This window comes from Heterodontus francisci, chromosome 6 (genome assembly GCF_036365525.1).
Source record: "Heterodontus francisci isolate sHetFra1 chromosome 6, sHetFra1.hap1, whole genome shotgun sequence".
NCBI classification, from domain to species: domain Eukaryota; kingdom Metazoa; phylum Chordata; class Chondrichthyes; order Heterodontiformes; family Heterodontidae; genus Heterodontus; species Heterodontus francisci.
The window spans coordinates 53,007,271-53,027,644 of record NC_090376.1 but is presented as its reverse complement, the minus strand read 5'-3'; positions in this window follow the sequence as shown (position 1 = coordinate 53,027,644).

Sequence of the window (20,374 nt, the reverse complement as noted above, 5' to 3'; positions counted from 1 at the left end):
GCCGCCCTCTTCCTCTTGACAAGCGCTTCAACTTCTTGAGTAAACCACGGCTCCCTTGCACGACAACTTCCTCCCTGCCTGACAGGTACATACTTATCAAGGACACGCATTAGCTGCTCCTTGAATAAGCTCCACATTTCATTTGTGCCCATCCCCTGCAGTTTCCTTCCCCATCCTACACATCCTAAATCTTGCCTAATCGCGTCATAATTTCCTTTCCCCCAGCTATAATTCTTGCCCTGCGGTATATACCTGTCCCTGCCCATCGCTAAGGTAAACCTAACCGAATTGTGATCACTATCGCCAAAGTGCTCACCTACATCTAAATCGAACACCTGGCCGGGTTCATTACCCAGTACCAAATCCAATGTGGCATCGCCCCTGGTTGGCCTGTCCACATACTGTGTCAGAAAACCCTCCTGCACACACTGGACAAAAACAGACCCATCTAAAGTACTCGAACTATAGTATTTCCAGTCAATATTTGGAAAGTTAAAGTCCCCCATAACCACTACCCTGTTACTCTCGCTCCTGTCGAGAATCATCTTCGCTATCCTTTCCTCTACATCTCTGGAACTATTCGGAGGTCTATAGAAAACTCCCAACAGGGTGACCTCTCCTCTCCTGTTTCTAACCTCGGCCCATACTACCTCAGTAGACGAGTCCTCAAACGTCCTTTCTGCCGCTGTAATATTTTCCTTGATTAACAATGCCACACCCCCCCCTCTTTTACCCTCTTCTCTGTTCTTTCTGAAACATCTAAATCCCGGAACCTGCAACATCCATTCCTGCCCCTGCTCTACCCATGTCTCTGAAATGGCCACAACATCAGGATCCCAGGTACCAACCCATGCTGCAAGCTCACCCACCTTATTCCGGATGCTCCTGGCGTTGAAGTAGACACACTTTAAACCAAGTTCTTGCTTGCCAGTGCCCTCTTGCGTCCCTGTAACCTTATCCCCTACCTCACTACTCTCAACAGCCTGTACACTGGCACTGCAATTTAGGTTCCCATTCCCCTGCTGATTTAGTTTAAACCCCCCCGAAGAGCACTAACAAATCTCCCCCCCAGGATATTGGTACCCCTCTGGTTCAGGTGAAGACCATCCTGTTTGTAGAGGTCCCACCTACCCCAGAAAGAGCCCCAATTATCCAGGAAACCAAAACCCTCCCTCCTACACCATCCCTGCAGCCACGTGTTCAACTCCTCTCTCTCCCTATTCCTCTCTTCGCTAGCACGTGGCACAGGCAACAACCCAGAGATAACAACTCTGGTTGTTCTCGCTCTAAGCTTCCACCCTAGCTCCCTGAATTTCTGCCTTAAATCCCCATCTCTCTTCCTACCTATGTCGTTGGTGCCTATGTGGACCACGACTTGGGGGTGCTCCCCCTCCCCCTTAAGGATCCCAAAAACACGATCGGAGACATCACGTACCCTGGCACCTGGGAGGCAACACACCAACCGTGAGTCTCTCTCGTTCCCACAGAACCTCCTATCTGTTCCCCTAACTATGGAGTCCCCAATGACTAATGCTCTGCTCCTCTTCCCTTTTCCCTTCTGAGCAACAGGGACAGACTCTGTGCCAGAGACCTGCACCCCATTGCTTACCCCTGGTAAGTCGTCCCCCCCAACAGTATCCAAAACGGTATACCTGTTGTTGAGGGAAACGGCCACAGGGGATCCCTGCACTGCCTGCTGGTTCCCTTTCCTTCCCCTGACGGTAACCCATCTACCTACTTCTTTTACTTGAGGTGTGACTGCCTCCCTATAACTCCTGTCAATAATCCCCTCCGCCTCCCGAATGATCCGAAGTTCATCCAGCTCCAGCTCCAGTTCCCTAACGCGGTCTGCGAGGAGCTGGAGTTGGGTGCACTTCCCGCAGATGCAGTCAGCAGGGACACTCTTGGCGACCCCTACCTCCCACATTCTGCAGGAGGAACATACAACTGCCTTTACCTCCATTCCCACTATTCCAGATTCCCAATAAATCTACTGAAAAACCAAACGAAAAAAAAAGTCAAAACTTGTTCGCTTAGCAATCCGACGGACTGAAGTTTTAAATAAAAAGCTTACCTTATCGACACCCTAGAGTCCTTTTTTTTTGGTTAGAGGAGGAGGGTGGGTGGGAGACACTACACGTGTAGTGTCTCGGGTACTGCCACTGCCCAAATAAATAGTTTTCCCCTACCCAGCAGTCCCCGGTCCTCCGAAACAAAAAAGGGATTAACTTGTAACTTACTGAAATTGACCGCTCAGCTGAAAGTCCGCTCCGCACCCCGTTCTATCAAGGCTGCTCCTCGCAAAAGACAAAGATTTTAAAACTGCCCAAATAAATAGTTTTCCCCTACCCAGCAGTCCCCGGTCCTCCGAAACAAAAAAGGGATTAACTTGTAACTTACTGTAATCTTAAATTGTAGTTATGTTGCACCAGTGCCCCAAGACTGTTGATGCAATGTGCCACTTGCAGTTGGTAAGACGATTGTTATATTAAAAAAATTCTGGAATAAGTTTATAAAATGACCAGCAGTTCCAACAGATTGCATGAACACTCTTTAACTCAGAATCAACCATCTTGGAATTATGCTCCTCACTGTTTTAATTCAAAGCAGTGTGGCATAACCACTCTGGCAGAGTCAGATCAGGATCTAACTCCAGATATACTTACATTTCTGCATCACTGCAAAGCGGAAACTACTTTGTAGCATTGTAAAAATGGCAATATAACTGTACCGTTAGAGCCTTCAAGGGAAATTAAACTTTGATTACTCTCATGGATGAATTGAAAATCCATTTGGCTGCATACTTCTATTTATATATGTAAATACAAGTGAATAAGGTCTACTGTTGAAAAACCTGCGAGAATTATCTGCTGGACACAAGCCAAAACTGACCATAATTATATACAGTTATTCTCTTTGATGTAATTCTAGGATAATGCGGTAAATAGATTCCTTTTTTTCCTTTTTGGCCTCCTGTCTTGAGAGACAATGAGTAAGTGCCTGGAAGTGGTCAGTGGTTTGTGGAGCAGCGCCTGGAGTGGCTATAAAGGCCAATTCTAGAGTGACAGACTCTTCCACAGGTGCTGCAGATGAAGTTGGTTGCCAGGGCTGTTACACAGTTGGTTCTCTCCTTACACTTCTGTCTCTTTTTCTGCCAACTGCTGAGTCTCTTCGATTTGCCTCTCTTCAGCCCTGCCTTTATAGCTGTCTGCCAGCTCTGGCGATCGTTGGTAACTGACTCCCATGACTTGTGGTCAATGTCGCAGGACTTCATGTTGCGTTTGCAAAAGTCTTTAAAGCGGAGACATGGACGGTCAATGGGTCTGATGACAGTGACGAGCTTGCTGTACAATATGTCCTTGGGGATCCTGCCATCTTCCATGCGGCTCATATGGTCAAGCGCCGCTGGCTCAGTAGTGCGTACGTGCTGGGGATGTTGGCTGCCTCGAGGACTTCTGCGTTGGAGATACGGTCCTGTCACCTGATGCCAAGGATTCTCCGGAGGCAGCGAAGGTGGAATACGTTGAGACGTCGCTCTTGGCTGACATACGTTGTCCAGGCCTCCCTGCCGTAGACCAAGGTACTGAGGACACAGGCTTGATACACTCAGACTTTTGTGTTCCGTGTCAGCGCGCCATTTTCCCATACCGTCTTGGCCAGTCTGGCCATAGTAGCAGATGCCTTTCCCATGCGCTTGTTGATTTCTGCCTCGAGAGACAGGTTACTGGTGATAGTTGAGCCTAGGTAGTTGAACTCTTGAACCACTTCCAGAGCGTGGTCGCCGATATTGATGGATGGAGAATTTCTGATGTCCTGTCCCATGATGTTCATTTTCTTGAGGCTGATGGTTAGGCCAAATTTGTTGCAGGCAGCCATAATCCTGTCGATAAGTCTCTGCAGGCACTCTTCTGTGTGGGATGTTAATGCAGCATTGGCAGCAAAGAGGAGTGCCCTGATGAGAACTTTCCGTACTCTGGTCTTCGCTCTAAGACGGGCAAGGTTGAACAACCTGCCATCTGATCTTGTGTGGAGGAAAATTCCTTCTTCTGAAGACTTGAACGTATGTGAGAGCAGCAGTGAGAAGATCCCAAACTGTGTAGGTGCAAGAACACAGCCCTGTTTCACGCCACTCAGGATAGGAAAAGGGTCTGATGAGGCACTGCTATGTTGAATTGTGCCTTTCATATTGGGCTGCAGATGCAGGTAGCCACATTAGACTATGGTGACATAGCAATAATGGAGATCTGTCTCAAAAAAAGACAGGACTGGGGATTAAATATTCCTGGATACAAGGCTACGAGCCAAGTGCTGGAAAATGGGATTAGAATAGATAGGTGCTTGATGGCCGGCACAGACACGATGGGCCGAAGGGCCTGTTTCTGTGCTGTATAACTCTATGACTCGATGAAAGAAAGGAGCAGCTATGAGGAAAATTGGATAGGCTGGGGTTGTTCTCCTTGGAACAGAGGAGGCTGAGGGGAGATTTGATTGAAATGTACAAAATTGTAAGCGAACTGGATAGAGGGATTTACTTTAGCAGTGGGATCAGTGACTAGGGGGCATAAATTTAAAGTGTTTGGTAGAAGGCTGAGAAGGGAGATGAGGAACAGATTTTTCACCCAGAGGGTGGTGGAGGCCTGGAACTCGCTGCCTGAAAGGGTGGTAGAGGCAGAAAATCTCATTTCATTTTAAAGGTGCCTGGATGTGCATCTGAAGTGCCATAACCTGTAGGACTACGGACCAAATGCTGGAAAGTGGGATTAGGCTGAGTGGCTCTTTTCTTTTCCAGCCATGCAGCCACAATGGGGCAAGTGGCCTCTTTCTGTGTCGTAAACCTTCTATGATTCTCTGATTCTAGCAGGGGTGACAGTATTGATTAAGGAAAATATTACAGTGCTGGAGAGAGAGGATGTCCCAGAAGGGTCAAGGACAGAATCTATTTGGTTAGAGCTTAGAAATAATAGAGGTACCATTACACCATGGGATGTATTCTATAGGCCACCAACTAGTGGGAAAGATATAGAGGAACAAATTTGCAAGGAAATTATAGAGAGGTACAAAAATTAAAGTTATAATGGGGGACTTCAATTATCCTAATATAGACTGGGGTAGTAATAGTGTAAAGGGCAGAGAGGGAGAAAAGTTTCTGAATTGTGTTCAGGAGAATTTTCTAGATCAGTATGGTTCTGGTCCAATGAGGAAGGAGGCATCGCTGGATCTGGTTCTGGGGAATGCGGTGAGACAAGTGGATCAAGCGTTAGTAGGGAAACCTTTAGGGAACAGTGATCATTTTGTCATAAAGTTTAGGTTAGCTATGGAAAAGGACAAGGAGCAATTAGGAATAAAAATAATAAATTGGGGGAGGGCAAATTTCAAAGAGGTGAGAACAGATCTGCCCAGGTAAATTGGAATCAAAGATTGGCAGGCAAAACAGTAAATGAACAATGAAAAGGAGATGGTTTGGGTACAGTCAAGGTACATTCCCACAAAGGGGAAAGGTAGGACAAACAAAGCGGAGCTTCCTGGTTGATGAGGGAGATAGAGAGTAAGGTGAAGCAGAAAAAGAGTGCATATGACATGTCCAATAAGAATACAAGTAAGAACCTGACTAAATATAGAAACTTCAGAGGGGGAGTGATAAAAGAAATAAGAGCAAAAAGAGAGAGTATGAGAAGAGACTGGCAGCCAACATAAAAGAGAATCCAAAAGTTTTCTATAGGCATATAAATAGTAAAAGAATGGTAAAAGGAAGAGTAGGGCTGATTAGAGATCAAAAAGAGGATTTACAGATGCAGGCAGAGCGCATAGCTGAGGTACTAAATGAGTACTTTGCATCCATCTTTACCAAGGAAGAAGATGCTGCCAAAGTCATAGTGAAAGAGGAAGTTGTTGAGACACTAGATTGGCTAAAAATTGCTAGAGGAGGCAGTAGAAAGGCTGGCTGTACTTAAAGTCAATAAGTCACCAGGACCAGATCAGATGCATCTGAGGATACTGAGGGAAGGATGGAAACTATGGAGGCACTGACCATAATCTTCCAATCTTCCTTAGATACAGAATGGTGCCAGAGGACTGAAGAATTGCAAATGTCACACCCTTTCAAAAAAAGGGTGTAAGGATAAGCCCAGCAACTGCAGGCCAGTCAGCTTAACCTCGATGATAGGAAAGCTTTTAGAAATGATGATCTGGGACAAAATCAGCAGTCACTTGGACAAATGTGGATTAATTAAGGAAAACCAGCACAGATTTGTTAAGGGCAAATTGTGTTTAACTAATTTGGTTGAGAATTGCTAAAAATAGCGACATGTTGTCGAAGCTTTTTGTCTTGCCCTCATCAGGACAGTACGCAAGAATAACCAATGTAAAGGAAAACAACAACTTATACTGCATGAGAAGAGACTGTTGATTGTTTGGCAAGTGAACTCTGATTGGTAGAGGCGTTGCCATGGAGAATGCACCAGTTTATGGTGACTGACACTTAACTGCCAAGCTTTGTTTGAAATTTAAACCAGGTAGCTTGACGCTGATTGGTCAAGGCATTGCCCTGAGGAATGAACCAGCGAATGGCTGACACCTATTTTGTTCAGCTGAAACGGGCGCAATGTGTGTACATGTTCCTTCTGTCTGCAAAGAACAGGGCCCTGTGTATTAAGATATGTAGCTTCCAGTACACACAAATGCGCCACACTGCAAGCCGCACTGACAATCTTAAATTGGTTGTCACTGTAATTCGTAGCACACTGAGGATTATTTAGCAAATGTTGTCCAATTGCGGAATCACACCCCAAGTTGGATGCTGTGGTTTGAGTTTTGCAAGCATGGGCATGTTGGGTACAGCCTGTACCTTGCCCGTTACGAACAGTGAAAGGGACATGCTGTTTGATACGATCGCCGGTCTTGGGGATGTATGGCCTATATACCTAGCATCACACTGGCATTGAAATTCATATATTACATTACTCATCTGTGTGATAGGCAGGACGTCTTTTTGGCTTGACGGTAGACATTACCCTTCCAGGGTAATTTGAGGTAGACTGGGCACTTTACAGGGCCGAAAATGACGGCCTGAGGTCCGTTTATAAGTTTGAACGATATACAGCAAGAAATGATCTGATCAGGGTAGGCATTGTCACGCAGGATGTCTTAGATTTGGTTAATGATTTAGTTGAGTTTTTTTGATGAAGTAACAGAGAGGGGTGATGAGGGTAATGCGGTAGATATGGCCTACATAGACTTCCAAACAACCACACAATAGGCTTGTCAGCAAAGTTGAAGCCTGTGGAATAAAAGGGTCAGTGGCAGCATGGATATGATGTTGGCTGAGTGACAGGAAACAGAGAGTAGTGGTGAATGGTTGTTTTTTGGAATGGAGGACTATATAGAGTGAGGTTCCACAGGGGTCAGAGTTAGGACTGCATTTCTTGATCTATATTAATGACCTAGTCTTGGGTGTGCAAGGCACCATTTCAAAATTTGCAGATGCCACAAAACTTGGAAGTATTATGAACTGTGAGAAAGATAGTAATGGACTTCAAGAGGACATAGACAGGCTGGTGGAATGGGCGGAAACATGGAAGATGATATTTAATGCAGAGAAGTGTGAAGCGATACATTTTTGTAGGAAGAACGAGAAAAACAATATTCAATAAAAGGGACAATTCTAAAAAGGTTGCAGGAGCAGTGGGACCTGGGGGTATATATGCACAAATCCTTGTAGGTGGCAGAGCAGGTTGAGAACGTGGTTAAAAAGGCATACGGGATCCTGGGCTTTATAAATAGAGGAATAGAGTACAAAAGCAAAGGAGTTATCACAAACCTTTATAAAACTGGCTCAGCCTCAACTGGTGTTCAATTCTGGGCACTACACTTTAGGAAGGATGTGAAGGAATTGGAGAGGGTGCAGAAAAGATCTACAACAATGGCTCCAGAAATGAGTGACTTCAGTTATGAGGATAGATTGGAGAAGCTGGGGCAGTTCTCCTTAGAGAAGAATAAGTTGAAAGGAGATTTGATAGATGTGTTCAAAATCATGAAGGGTCTGGACAGCATAGATCGGGAGAAACTGTTCTCATTGGTGGAAGGGTCAAGAACCAGAGGCATTGATTTAAAGTGATTGGCAAAAGAACCAGAGGCAACATGAGGAAAAATGTTTTTCCACAGTGAGTGGTTAGGATCTGGAATGTGTTGCCTGCAAATATGGTGGAGGCAGATTCAATCATGGCTTTCAAAAAAGAAATTGGATAATTATTTCAAGTGAAAATATTTGCAGGGCTATAGGGAAATAGCAGGGGAATGGGACTAGCTGAGTTGCTCTAACAGAGAGCCAGCATGGACACAATGGGCTGAATTGCCTCCTTCTGTGTTGTAACCATTTTATAATTCATTCTAGTCTATGATTTCAAATACAGGTTTAACACACCATTGAATACTGACTGCAAATGGACTACAAACACCTCTGTCAGTATAGAAATTGCTATTAGAGATTAGTGGGAAAATGTTTAATATATTCATATGAAATTCCTTTCCTGACTGTTTCAGCAGAGGGATTAAACTATTTAGAATAAATAGAGTCATAAAGTCAGAAGGAGGTCATTTAGCCCATCGAGTCCATGCCAGCTCTCCACAGAGCTATTCAGTCAGTCCCACTCCCCTGCTCGATTCCCGCACAAGTCTATTTCCTTCAAGTAGCCATCCATTTTCTTTTTGAACTCATTGATTGTCTCTGCTTCCACCACTCTTGTGGGCAACAAGTTCCAGGTCATTACCACCTGCTGCATAAAAAAGTGCTTCCTCATATTCTCCCCTGCATCTCTTGTCCAAAACCTTCAATCTGTGTCCACTAGTCCTTGTACCTTTAGTTAATGGGAACAGTTTATCCTTGTCTAATTTATCTAAGCCTATCATAATCTTGTACACTTCTATTAAGTCTCCCTTCCATCTCCTTTGTTCTAAGGAGAACAACCCCAGTTTTTCCAACCTAACATGGTAACTAAAATCCCCCATCTCTAGAATCATTACCTAACCCTGTAACTAAAATCTCCTGTCCCTGGAATCGTTCTGGTAAATCTCCTTTGCAACCTCTCAAGGACCTTCACATCCTTCCTAAATTATGGAGGCCAGAACTGGATGCAATACTCCAGTTGGGGCCTAACCAGAGTTTTATAAAGGTTCAGCATAACCTCGCTGCTTTGGTACTCAATGCCTCTGTTTGTGAAGCACAAGATCTCATATGCTTTATAACCCACTCTCTCAATATATCCTGCCGCTTTCAAAGATCGATGCACATGCACCTTCAGGTCCCTCTGTCCCTGCACACTCTTTAGAACTATGCCATTAAGTATGTATTGCCTCTCCCTATCCCTTCTGCCAAAATGCATTACCTCACATTTGTCAGTATTAAATTCCATCTTCCACCTGTCTGTCCATTCTTCTAGCCTATCTACGTCCTGTTGCAGGTGGCTCAAATATTCTGTTTGCCATACCTCTAAATTTGGTGTCATCGGCAGATTTTGAGATTCTGCTCTGTATTCTAAGATCATTTATATAGAGCAAACGAAGCAGTGGTCCCAGCGCTGACCCTTGGGAAACACCACTGTCTACCATACTCCAGTCTGAAAAACAAACATTTACCATGACTTGCTGTTTTCTGTCCTTAAGCCAATTTTTCATCAAATTGGCCTCAGACCGTCCTATTCCATGAGCCTCAATTTTGTTAACCAGCCTTTTATGTGGTACCTTATCAAATACTTTGCTAAAATCCGTATAAACAACATCCACCGCATTCCCTTTATCAACCTTCTCTGTTACTTGATCAAAAAATTCAATTAGATTAGTCAAGCATGATCTTCCTTTTACAAATCCGTGCTGGCTATACTTAATTAACTCAAACCTCTCCAAATGTGTATTGATTAATTTCCCTGATTATTGTTTCTAAAACGTTACCCACCACTGATGTTAAACGAACTGGTCTGTCCTTACACCTTTTCTTGAATAAGGGTGTCACATTTGCCATTCTTTAATCCTCTGGTACCTCCCCCATATCCAGGGAGGATTGGAAGATTGTGGCAAGCCCTTCCGCTAGCTCCGTCCCCACGAGCTGAACACTAATGTCAAAATAACAGACAACAAAAACTTGTATTTATAAAGCACCTTTAACATAATATCTCCTAAGGTGCTTCACAGGAGCATTATAATATAAAACATGACACTCAGCCACATATAGAGGTATTCGAGAAGATGACCAAAGCTTGCTCAAAGAGGTTGATTTTAAGGAGCATGTTAAATGAGGAAAGCGAGGTAACAAGGTGGAGAAGTATATGGAGGGAATTCCAGAGACGGAGGAATGCCATACAAAGACATAGGGGTGGAAATTGCCTCCGGCCAGATTTCAAGCCTGAAATGGGTGCCACACACTGAGCACTTATCCCACCCAGTAGGCCTAAGGTTGGCATAAAATTGAGCCTCAGACCTCATTAACATTAGCTGGCCGAGCTGCCGCTGCTTGTCGCAACACCACAGGCAGTCTGACACCTGCTAAATTCAAGGCAGCCCAATTTTTCTGAGTGACCCTAAAACAGGCCCTTCATTAGCATATACAATAGTACCTAATTTAGACTGTCTCCCTGGATACCTGAAAAACGTCCTGGCAAACTAAAACATGTGTAAAGACATCCAATTTCTATCCTATTAACCAATTTCCGAAAAATACAGTGTTACAACCAGGTGAGAAAGGGGTCTAGGGTTCCCTCTCAACCTTCACCTGGTCTTACCGTAACAGGGTTTAATTTTAAACACACCGGTTTTTTTTAGCTCCCACTTAGTGAATCCTTGTTCACTAACTTCCAATTATAAGGCAAAGAAACTAGCTAAACAAGGTTTCTTATGTTTAAAGAAAAAAGGTTGAACTTTATTAAACTTAAACTCTAATTTGGTTAATGCCTACACATGCGCAACATGCCCATGCTAGCATGCATACACGATACACACATGCAGATAGAGACAGAAAAGAGCAGAAGAAATAAAGTGGAAAAGTTTGAGGCAATATCTGAAGATGGTTTGGTTACTGTTCTTCGAGCTTGCTGTAAAGTCCTTGACTGTAGGTAGGTCTTGCTTTCTGTTGGGACCCAGTATTCTTCTTAAACCTTGTTCGATGTAGGAGACTTTTCTGTCTTGAACTTCATGTGTCCTCAGTGGGCCCAGAGGCTTGTGAGAAAGAGATGGGAGCAGACAGGAGAGGTTTTCTCACTCGAGGAGCAAATAGTCTTTCTCAGTTCAAACTCTTTGTACAATTCAGAAAAACCTAGGTTGCCAAGCAGGTTAGTCGTGTTACTATAATAAAAACAAGAAATGCTGGAACCACTCAGCAAGTCTGGCAGCATCTGTGAAAAAAGAAGCAGAATTAACGTTTCGGGTCAGAGACCCTTCTTCGGAACTGACAAATATCAGAAAAGTCACAGGTTATAAGCAAGTGAGGTGGGGGTGGGGCAAGAGATAACAAAGGAGAAGGTGTAGATTGGACAAGGCCACATAGCTGACCAAAAGGTCATGGAGCAAAGGCAAACAATATGTTAATGGTGTGTTGAAAGACAAAGCATTAGTACAGATTAGGTGTTAACGGACTGAATATTGAACAGCAACAAGTGCAAACCTGAAAAAAACAGTGGGTAAGCAAACTGAACAAACTAAGATGAAATGAAATAAATGCAAAAAAAAATTGTAAAAAATGTAAAAAAGAAAAAAAGACAAAATAACTAAAAATGAAAGTAAAATGGGGGGCTGTAATGCTCTGAAATTATTGAACTCAATGTTCAGTCCGGCAGGCTGTAGTGTGCCTAATCGGTAGATGAGATGCTGTTCCTCGAGCCTGCATTGATGTTCACTGGAACACTGCAGCAATCCCAGGACAGAGATGTGAGCATGAGAGCAGGGGGGAGTGTTGAAATGGCAAGCAACCGGAAGCTCAGGGTCCTGCTTGCAGACTGAGCGGAGATGTTCTTGGAGGGGGTCCCTTACAGTTCACCAGCCCTCTGCTGGAGGGTCCTCCTAACACTGGTACAGGACTTAGGGCTGCTGGTTTCACTGCATGCTGTGGTTTCCCTTCAACCTGGCACATGTGGCAACTCCTGTAGTACTCCAACACATCTTTGTGGAACTTTGGTCTGTCAAACTGCTGTCTTATGCAAGCTTTGGTCTTTCGTATACTGGCATGTACAGCCTCTGTAGGCTCGTGGGCCATTCTTAATATTTTTCTCCGGTACCTCTGCGGCACCACTAACTGGTGAACTACTGTCCACTCCATGCCCTCAGGTCTATGAGGAGAACTCCATTTCCTCATCAGTTCCTCATTCCTTAAATAGTAGCAATCAGGGATTCCCTCTGCTTTACTTTCAGACTGGGCAGCCTGTGCTAACTCTCGCAATACTGGGTCAGCTCGCTGAGCCTCAGATAGGGAAAATCCATTTAATTCATTCCCTGGGTCGCCTAACTTTCCAAAGAAAGTCTCGGACAGGCAGACCTCATGGTCATCTGCCTGCAGTGCCAATGCAGTCTCCTCTGGGGGAGCTCGCCTAATCCATTATACATTCAGGGAAACTGCAGGGGTCTGTCTCCTGCCACTGTTCTGTTTCTCTGACCTCCTGCGGTCTTTCTTTAACTACTGAGGGGGCTACCACCTTCACCCCTGCCAGATCAGGAGCAGGTCCACCCACTCCACAGGCAAACTAGGGACAAACCCTACGGTCACCGGTCCTGAAACTAGGTTGCACTTCAGGTGCACCCGGTGTACAGTTACAGGCATACACTGCCCTCCAATATCATTCACTACCATTTTGGTGTTCACTGCACTCTCTGGGGGAAAAGGGTCAGGCCTTTTCTCAGTAAAAGGGATCAAGTCACCTCTGTGTCCCTGAAAATCACTATGGGCGTGCTTGCCCCACTCGAGGGGTATGGGGTTACTCTCCCTTTAGACACAAAACCCTGATAACCCTCAGGAACCATATTCAATTTTCCTGCACGCAGCAGTTATCTTCCTGGGTCTCACTGTTACTGCAGTTAAAGCCACAGCTTGTTCTGCTGTGCTTTCCATCAGGTACTTGTCTTCACTGAGCAGGTGTGCCCTGATTAACCTTACAGGTTTTCCCTTTAGTTTCCAGCAGTCAGCTCTTAAATGCCCTACTTTATTACAATGGAAACACAGGTCTCCAGGTCTCACTCTTGCTCACAGCACCTTCCTTTTTGGCTAGAGGAGGGGCCCCTGTGTCTCCTGCTTTCCTTTCTCTCCCAGGACTGCTTGGGCTCCTATCAGCTTCCCACCCTTTGTCCCTTTCGAATTTGTGGGGGTGACTAGGAAAGGTTCTCCCCTGGGAAACCGACTTATAAATTAAAGCAAACTCATCATCCAGAATGACCGCTGGCGGGCTGTCTGGACCCACTACTCCTCTACATGGGTCTTTATGGAGAGTGGGAGAGAGTGTTTAAATTCCTCTAACAGAATTACTTCTCTGAGATTCTCATAGCTGAGCTGTACTTTAAGAGCCCTCAGCCACTGGTCAAAAGCCAGCTGCTTACTTCTTTCAAACTCCAGATAAGTTTGATTAGCTTGCTTCTGGAGGGTTCTAAACTTTTGGCGATAGGCTTCAGTACTAATTCATGTGCCCCGAGGATAGCATTTTTGGTCAGTTCATAATTTGATGAACTCTCATCTGGCAACAGGGAATAAACCTCATGAGCTTTTCCAGTTAGCTTGCTTTGTAATAAAAGAGTCCAGGTCTCAGCTGGCCATTTTAGCTGCCTTGCCAGTTTCTCAAAGGACACAAAAAGTTCTTCTACATCCTCCTCATTGAATTTTGGAATTAGCTGAGCTAGTTTTAACAATTTTGTACACAGCCCTGAATTATGCTTCTCCATATTGGCCATGCTTTCAATGGGGTTAATCTGTCATCCCCTAGCTTCAATGCTCTTTCTTCGCATTCCTTCCAGAATATTCTTTCTCTCTCCCTCTCCTCAAATTCAAGTTTCCTCTGTTCCAATTATATCTTTGTTAACAATACCCTGTTGGAGTCTGCTTCTAACCCTGTTTCTGCTTCTTAAGATTCAATGGAAAAATGGTTGGCCACTAGCCTTAGGATTTCAGACTTCCTAGCCTTGTCACGTACAGTAATCCCACACTGCTCAGCCATTTTCCTCAGTTCCTCTATTGACAGTGCTTTTAACTTATCCCAAGTTACTTCATCCTGGCTTGGAGAGCTACTAGCTTCTGTTGCTGACATGTTAGTATTCAAGCACACACAACCACAAGAAAACCTGTATTGAAATTTTGCTCTTTTTGATTGGGAACAATTTGACTTCCCACTTCCAATTTCTCTCGTTTGTCTGTGGGTAATATTCTGGACACTAGCACACAAATTTCTGTTATGACCAGGTGAGAAAGAGGTCTAGGGTTCCCTTTCAGCCTTCACCTGGTCTTATCGTAAGAGGGTTTAATTTTAAACACACCATGTTTTTAGCTCCCCCTTGGTGAATCCTTGTTCACTGCTTTCCAATTATAAGACAAAGAAACAAGCACAAACAGGCTTTCTTAGGTTTAAAGAAGAAAAGTTGAAATTTACTAAACTTAAACTTAAACTCTAATTCGGTTGAGGCCTATGGATACATGACACGCCCACACTAGCATGCATATGCGATACACACATGCAAATAAAGACAGAAAAGAGCAGAAGCAAAATAAAGTGGAAAGGTTTGAGGCAATATCTGAAGAGTTGTTGTTACAGTTCTTCAAGCTCACTGTAGAGTCCTTGATTGTAAGTAGATCTTGCTTTTCGTTGGGGCCCAGTATTCTTCTTAAACCTTGTTCGCTGTAGGAGACTTTTCTCTCTTGGAGTTCATGTGTCTTCAGTGGATTCAGAGGCTTGTCAGAAAGAGATGGGAGCAGGCAGACAGGAGAGGCTGTGGCGAGCCAGCCAGGAGAGATCTTCTCAGTCCAAGAGCATTCTGCCTTTTGCCCAAACTGTTTGTACAAATTCAAAAAACTCAGGTTGCCCAGCAGATTTGACCATATCTGTTTGAGTATTCGGCCATGTTAGCAATCAACCTGGAATGCAAGCTCCCCCACCTTTAACTTCTGGTGATCAAAAGTCCATTGTGGGTTGAATGTGTCAGGGAATGGCTGCTTTGTCATTCCAGACATTGTCTGTTAATATGCAAATGTCTTTTCCAGCCACAGCTGATCTGTTTAACAAGTCCTTTCTTCACTCCAGTAACAGTTAAAAATCAATGTTCATGACAAAATTAATGTGCCTCATGCTTGGCAGGTGGGGGCCTAGCATGACACCAGGGACATAGCCCGTACATCCCAACGAATGGCGGATCATATCAAACAACATACCCCTTTGGCCATTTGCAATAGGCAGCCTACTGACCGTACTCAACCAGCCCATACTTGCAAATCTCAGAACACAATGTTGAACGTTAGATGGGATTCCGTGATTGGACAGCAATTACTGAACAATCTCGAGTGTGCTAAGAATTACACGAACAACCAATTTAAGATTATCAGTCGGGCTCATTTACACTTGCTAGAAGCTACATATATTCATACACAGGGACCCCTCTTCTGCAGGCAAAAGTAACAGGTGTTGTGTCTTTTTTGAAATAAACCACAATATGATAGAATTTTACATTATGTTTGAAAGTGAGGTAGTTCAATCTGAAGCCAGAGTTTTAAATTTGAACAAAGGAAATTATTAAGGTATAAGGGCAAATTGGCTGAGCTGGATTGGGAAAATACATTAAAAGATATGACAGTACATAGGCTTTAAAGAATTATAACATAGTTTACAGCAACTTCAAGGCGCAAAACGCCCAAAAGAAAAGGCAGTCAACTGTGGCTACCAAAGAAAGTTAAGGATTGTATAGGATTAAGAGAAAAGGCCCATAAGGTTGCCAGAAATAGTAGTAAACCTGAGGATTGAGAGGATTTTCAAATCCAGCAAAGGACGAGCAAGAAACTGATAAAGAAAGGGGGAGTAGAATATGGATATAAACTAGCAAAAAACATAAAAATGGACTGTAAAAGCTTCTATAAGTACATAAAAAGGAAATGTTTGGCTAAGACATATGTGGGTCCATTACAGGCAGAGTCAGGAAAACATATAATGGTGAATAGATAAATGGCAAATAAACTAAATGATTACTTTGTGTCTGTCTTCACTGAGGAAGATACAAGAAATCTCCCAGAATTGGAGATCCAAGGGACTAAGGAGAATGAGGAGTTGTAGGATATTAGCAAGAAGGTTGTATAGGAGAAATTAGTGGGGCTGGAGGTTGATACGAGGGGCCTAGATAGAGTAGACAGGAAGGACCCGTTTCCCCTAGCAGAGAGGTCAATTACCAGGGTGCACATATTTAAGGTAATTGGTACAAGGATTAGAGGGGACATGAGGAAAACTTTTTCAATCAGAGAGTGGCGGGTGTCTGGAATTCACTGCCCGGATCAGTGGTGGAGGCAGAAACCCTCAACTCATTTAAAAGGTACCTGGACATGCACCTGAAGTGCTGTAACCTGCAAGGCTGCGAACCAGGTGCTGGAAGGTGGAATTAGTTTGGGAAGCTAGTTTTCTTGTGGCCAGCTCAGACACAATGGGCTGAATGGCCTCCTTCTGTGCCGTAACTTTTCTATGGTTCTACGTTCCTGGGACCTGATATTCTACAACCCAGAGTGTTGAAAGAGATAGCTATGGAGATGCATTGGTGATCGTCTTCCAAAATTCTATAGATTCTGGAACGGTTCCTAGAGATTGGAAGGTAGCAAATGACACCCCACTATTTAAGAAGGGAGGGAGAGAGAAAACAGACCTGTTAGCCTTACATCAGTAGTAGGGAAAATGCTAGAATCTATTTGAAAGTATGTGATAAATAGACACTTGGATAATAATGATCTGATTGGGCATCGTCAACATGGATTTATGAATAGGAAATCATGTTAGATGTTTTTTGAGGATGTTACTAACAGAATTGATAAAGGGGAGTCAGTGGACATAGTCTACTTGGATTTTCAGAAGGCTTTTGATAAAGTCCCCACAGGAGGTTGGTTAGTAAAATTAAAGCACATGGGATAAGAGGTAATATACTGGCATGGATTAAGGATTGGTTAACAAACAGAAAATAGAGAGTAGGAACAAACGGGCCATTCTCCCATTAGGGAGATAAGGATCAATACTTGGGCCCCAGCTGTTCATAATATATATCAATGATTTGGATTTGGGGACTAAATGTAATATTTCCAAGTTCGCAGATGACACGAAACTAGGTGGGAAAGTATGTTGTGAGGAAGATGAAAAGCAGCTTCAAGGAGATTTGGACAGACTTAGTGAGTGGGCAAGAACATGGCAGATGGAATACAATGTGGAACATGTGAGGTTATCCACTTGGTAGGAGGAATAGATGTGTAGATTATTTCTTAAATGATGAGAGATTAAAAAGTATAGATGTACAAAGGGACCTGGGTGTCCTCGACAATGAGTCACTAAAAACTAACATGCAGGTGCAGCAAGCAATTAGGAAGGCTAATGGTATGTTAGCCTTTATCACAAGAAGATTTGAGTACAGGTGTAGTGAAGTCTTGCTTCAATTGTGCAGAACCTTGGTTAGACCGCACCTGGAGTACTGTGTGCAGTTTTGGTCCCCTTACCTCAGGAAGGATATTATTGCCATAGAGAGAGTGCAACAAAGGTTCACCAGACTTGTTCCCGGGATGGCGGGACTGTCCTATGAAGAGAGATTGGAGAAACTGGGCCTGTATTCTCTAGAGTTTCAAAGAATGAAAGGTAATCTCATTGAAACCTACAAAATACTTAAAGGGATAGACAGGGTAGATGCAGGTAAGATGCTTCCCCTGGTTGGGAGTCAAGAACCAGGGGATACAATTTCAAACTAAGGGGGAGGCCACTTAGGACTGAGATGAGGAGAAATTTCTTTACTCAGAGGGTTGTGAATCTTTGGAATTCCCTACCCTAGAGGGCTATCAAAGCTCACTCATTGAGTATGTTTAAAGCAAAGATTGACAGATTTCTAAATATTAATGACATAAAGGGATACGGGGATAGCGTGGGAAAAAGGCATTGAAGTGGATGATCAGCCATAATCGTTTTGAATAGCAGAGCAGGCTCGATGGGCTGAATGGCCTACTCCTGTTCCTATGTTCTGAAAGAAAAGTGTGGGGTCAATAGTTCCCTAATGCATTCTCATGGCAATGCCTCAACCAATCAGAGTCGACTTGCCAACCAATCAGCACCCTTTTCTTGCGCAGTATAAATTGGTGCTTCCTTTGAAATTTGGCATTATTGCGTCTGTCCTGATGAGTGCAAGATGAAAAGCTTCAACAGCATGTCTCTTTTTTCAGCCATACTTAAGTTCTGTACTACCAAGTGACTGTACATACATTCTTAATTTAGTTGAACAAAAAGGAAATCTGCAAGGCTGACTTTTGTGTGACTATGGGTACTCATTCAAAGCATTGTTCATGCTCTCATTAAGTAACCCCTAAATATCTGTCAAACACAGGTAATAACATATATTAGCTTATTTTAACAGACCAAACCTTTGGCCTACTGAAGGACACATGTTTCTATTTTTGAAACAATTGTGTACTTCTGGAAACACTGCTGTCAAATGACTGATTAGACACAATCACGGGGCCAGGAAGCAGTATGGACTGCATAATCAGTGGTTCAGTATGCATGAGGAAACATATTAGTAGAGGAAGAGACACTACTACTACTAAAGTGTTACTGTAACAATATTAATGTAGGAGTTGTGGGAACTCATAGCTGTAGTACAAGGATTATTGCTATTATGACTTCCAGATTGCTAGCAAAGTGTGACAATAGTAACAATTTATTGAAATACTTTATAACTTTTCTGAAATATATATTCAGAATGAACCATATTTATGGAGAATTTGATCATACTGCTTATTTAGTGAATGCTTTATTCTAACTACTGTAACAAGAAAATAGAATAATGTTCTCCAAAGTGTTTTATTAAAAGTCAATAGACATGAATTGGCATGACAATCATGCCATCAGCTTAACTGTATGGATAGCCATTGAAAAGAGTTCAATCTTTAGGGGAAAAAAGTAATAATACATGGGAAATAACAAGTGATCTAACGATAAAATGAAATACTGTTCTATTGACCACCTTTAATAGCTGCTTTCATACTATATGAGGTCTGTGGGTTTCACACATCAAGCTGAATTCAAAGGTAAGTCTTCCAGCAATTGCTAAAGCCGGTGGCTGAGATGACACATTTTTACTAGGTGTTCCTGTTAGCTGGGCTTGGTGAATCCAAAAGGTTTACTTTAGGGTTGCAGATAGCTGTGTAAAACCTATTCATTGGGAACGAGTAGTGTTAGCCCAGATTTTTCATATTATAAAAGCAGCTGATGGCTGCAGTGTGATCAATGCTGCTGAGCATTCACCATACTGTAAACAACAGAACAGTGTGACACTCTTGAGAGCTGTTTTGTGCTGAGAGCAATAGATGGATCAAAATGAAAATACTGACATTCTTCTTCTGTCACTAACATTCTGAGCAGCACATTGTAGAAGACAGGCTGAACAGCTGTTTGATCAATTGTTTAACATGTCAATGAGAGCTAAGGAGTTCAAAAGCTATACTCAAAAACTTAAAATATACAGAATCAAGTAAGAAATCTCAAACAGGAACTCCAGTGAGAGATAAAAATCAGAAGCCCCTCAATTGCTCAGTGGATAAATGTGACAAATGGTGTGACATGGATCCAGACTAATCTAGGAAGGTCTGAAGATTTGATTCCTTGGCTGTGCTGAGTTCGTCAACCTCAGCCAAGGTGGTAGTGGGGGGCACTGCAGTTTGCCTCTGTGTTCCCAGACTAAAGAGGGAGAAATGTGGTTAAAGTGCCTATACCTGGAGCTGTTGAGTGGCCTCTGATGGCAGAGGGTACGTGTGCTTATGTGTGCATGTGCGTGTGTGCACACGCATATGTGTGTATGTGTGTGTTTCCATGCAATGTCAAATGAATACAGGATTGCACTTGCCTAGGTTTAACCCACAATTAACCAAGTCACTGAAACTAACTTACATTTGAAAGGTGGCTATTTGTATAAGGTACAATGGGTACAGCACTGTCTATGGAAACTTAAGCCAACAAAAATGCAATTTTCAGAAGGCAGCATACAGTTTGAAGATCAGAAAACATATGTATAATTTCAAAATTGAAGAAAATGACAGACTGTGTTGCATACAGAAATATAATTCATGAGTTCTTCATAGGCTTGCTTCTCACAGTTTATGGTGCTTACATAACCCCTTTAATGCATTGTACTCCTTTGTCCC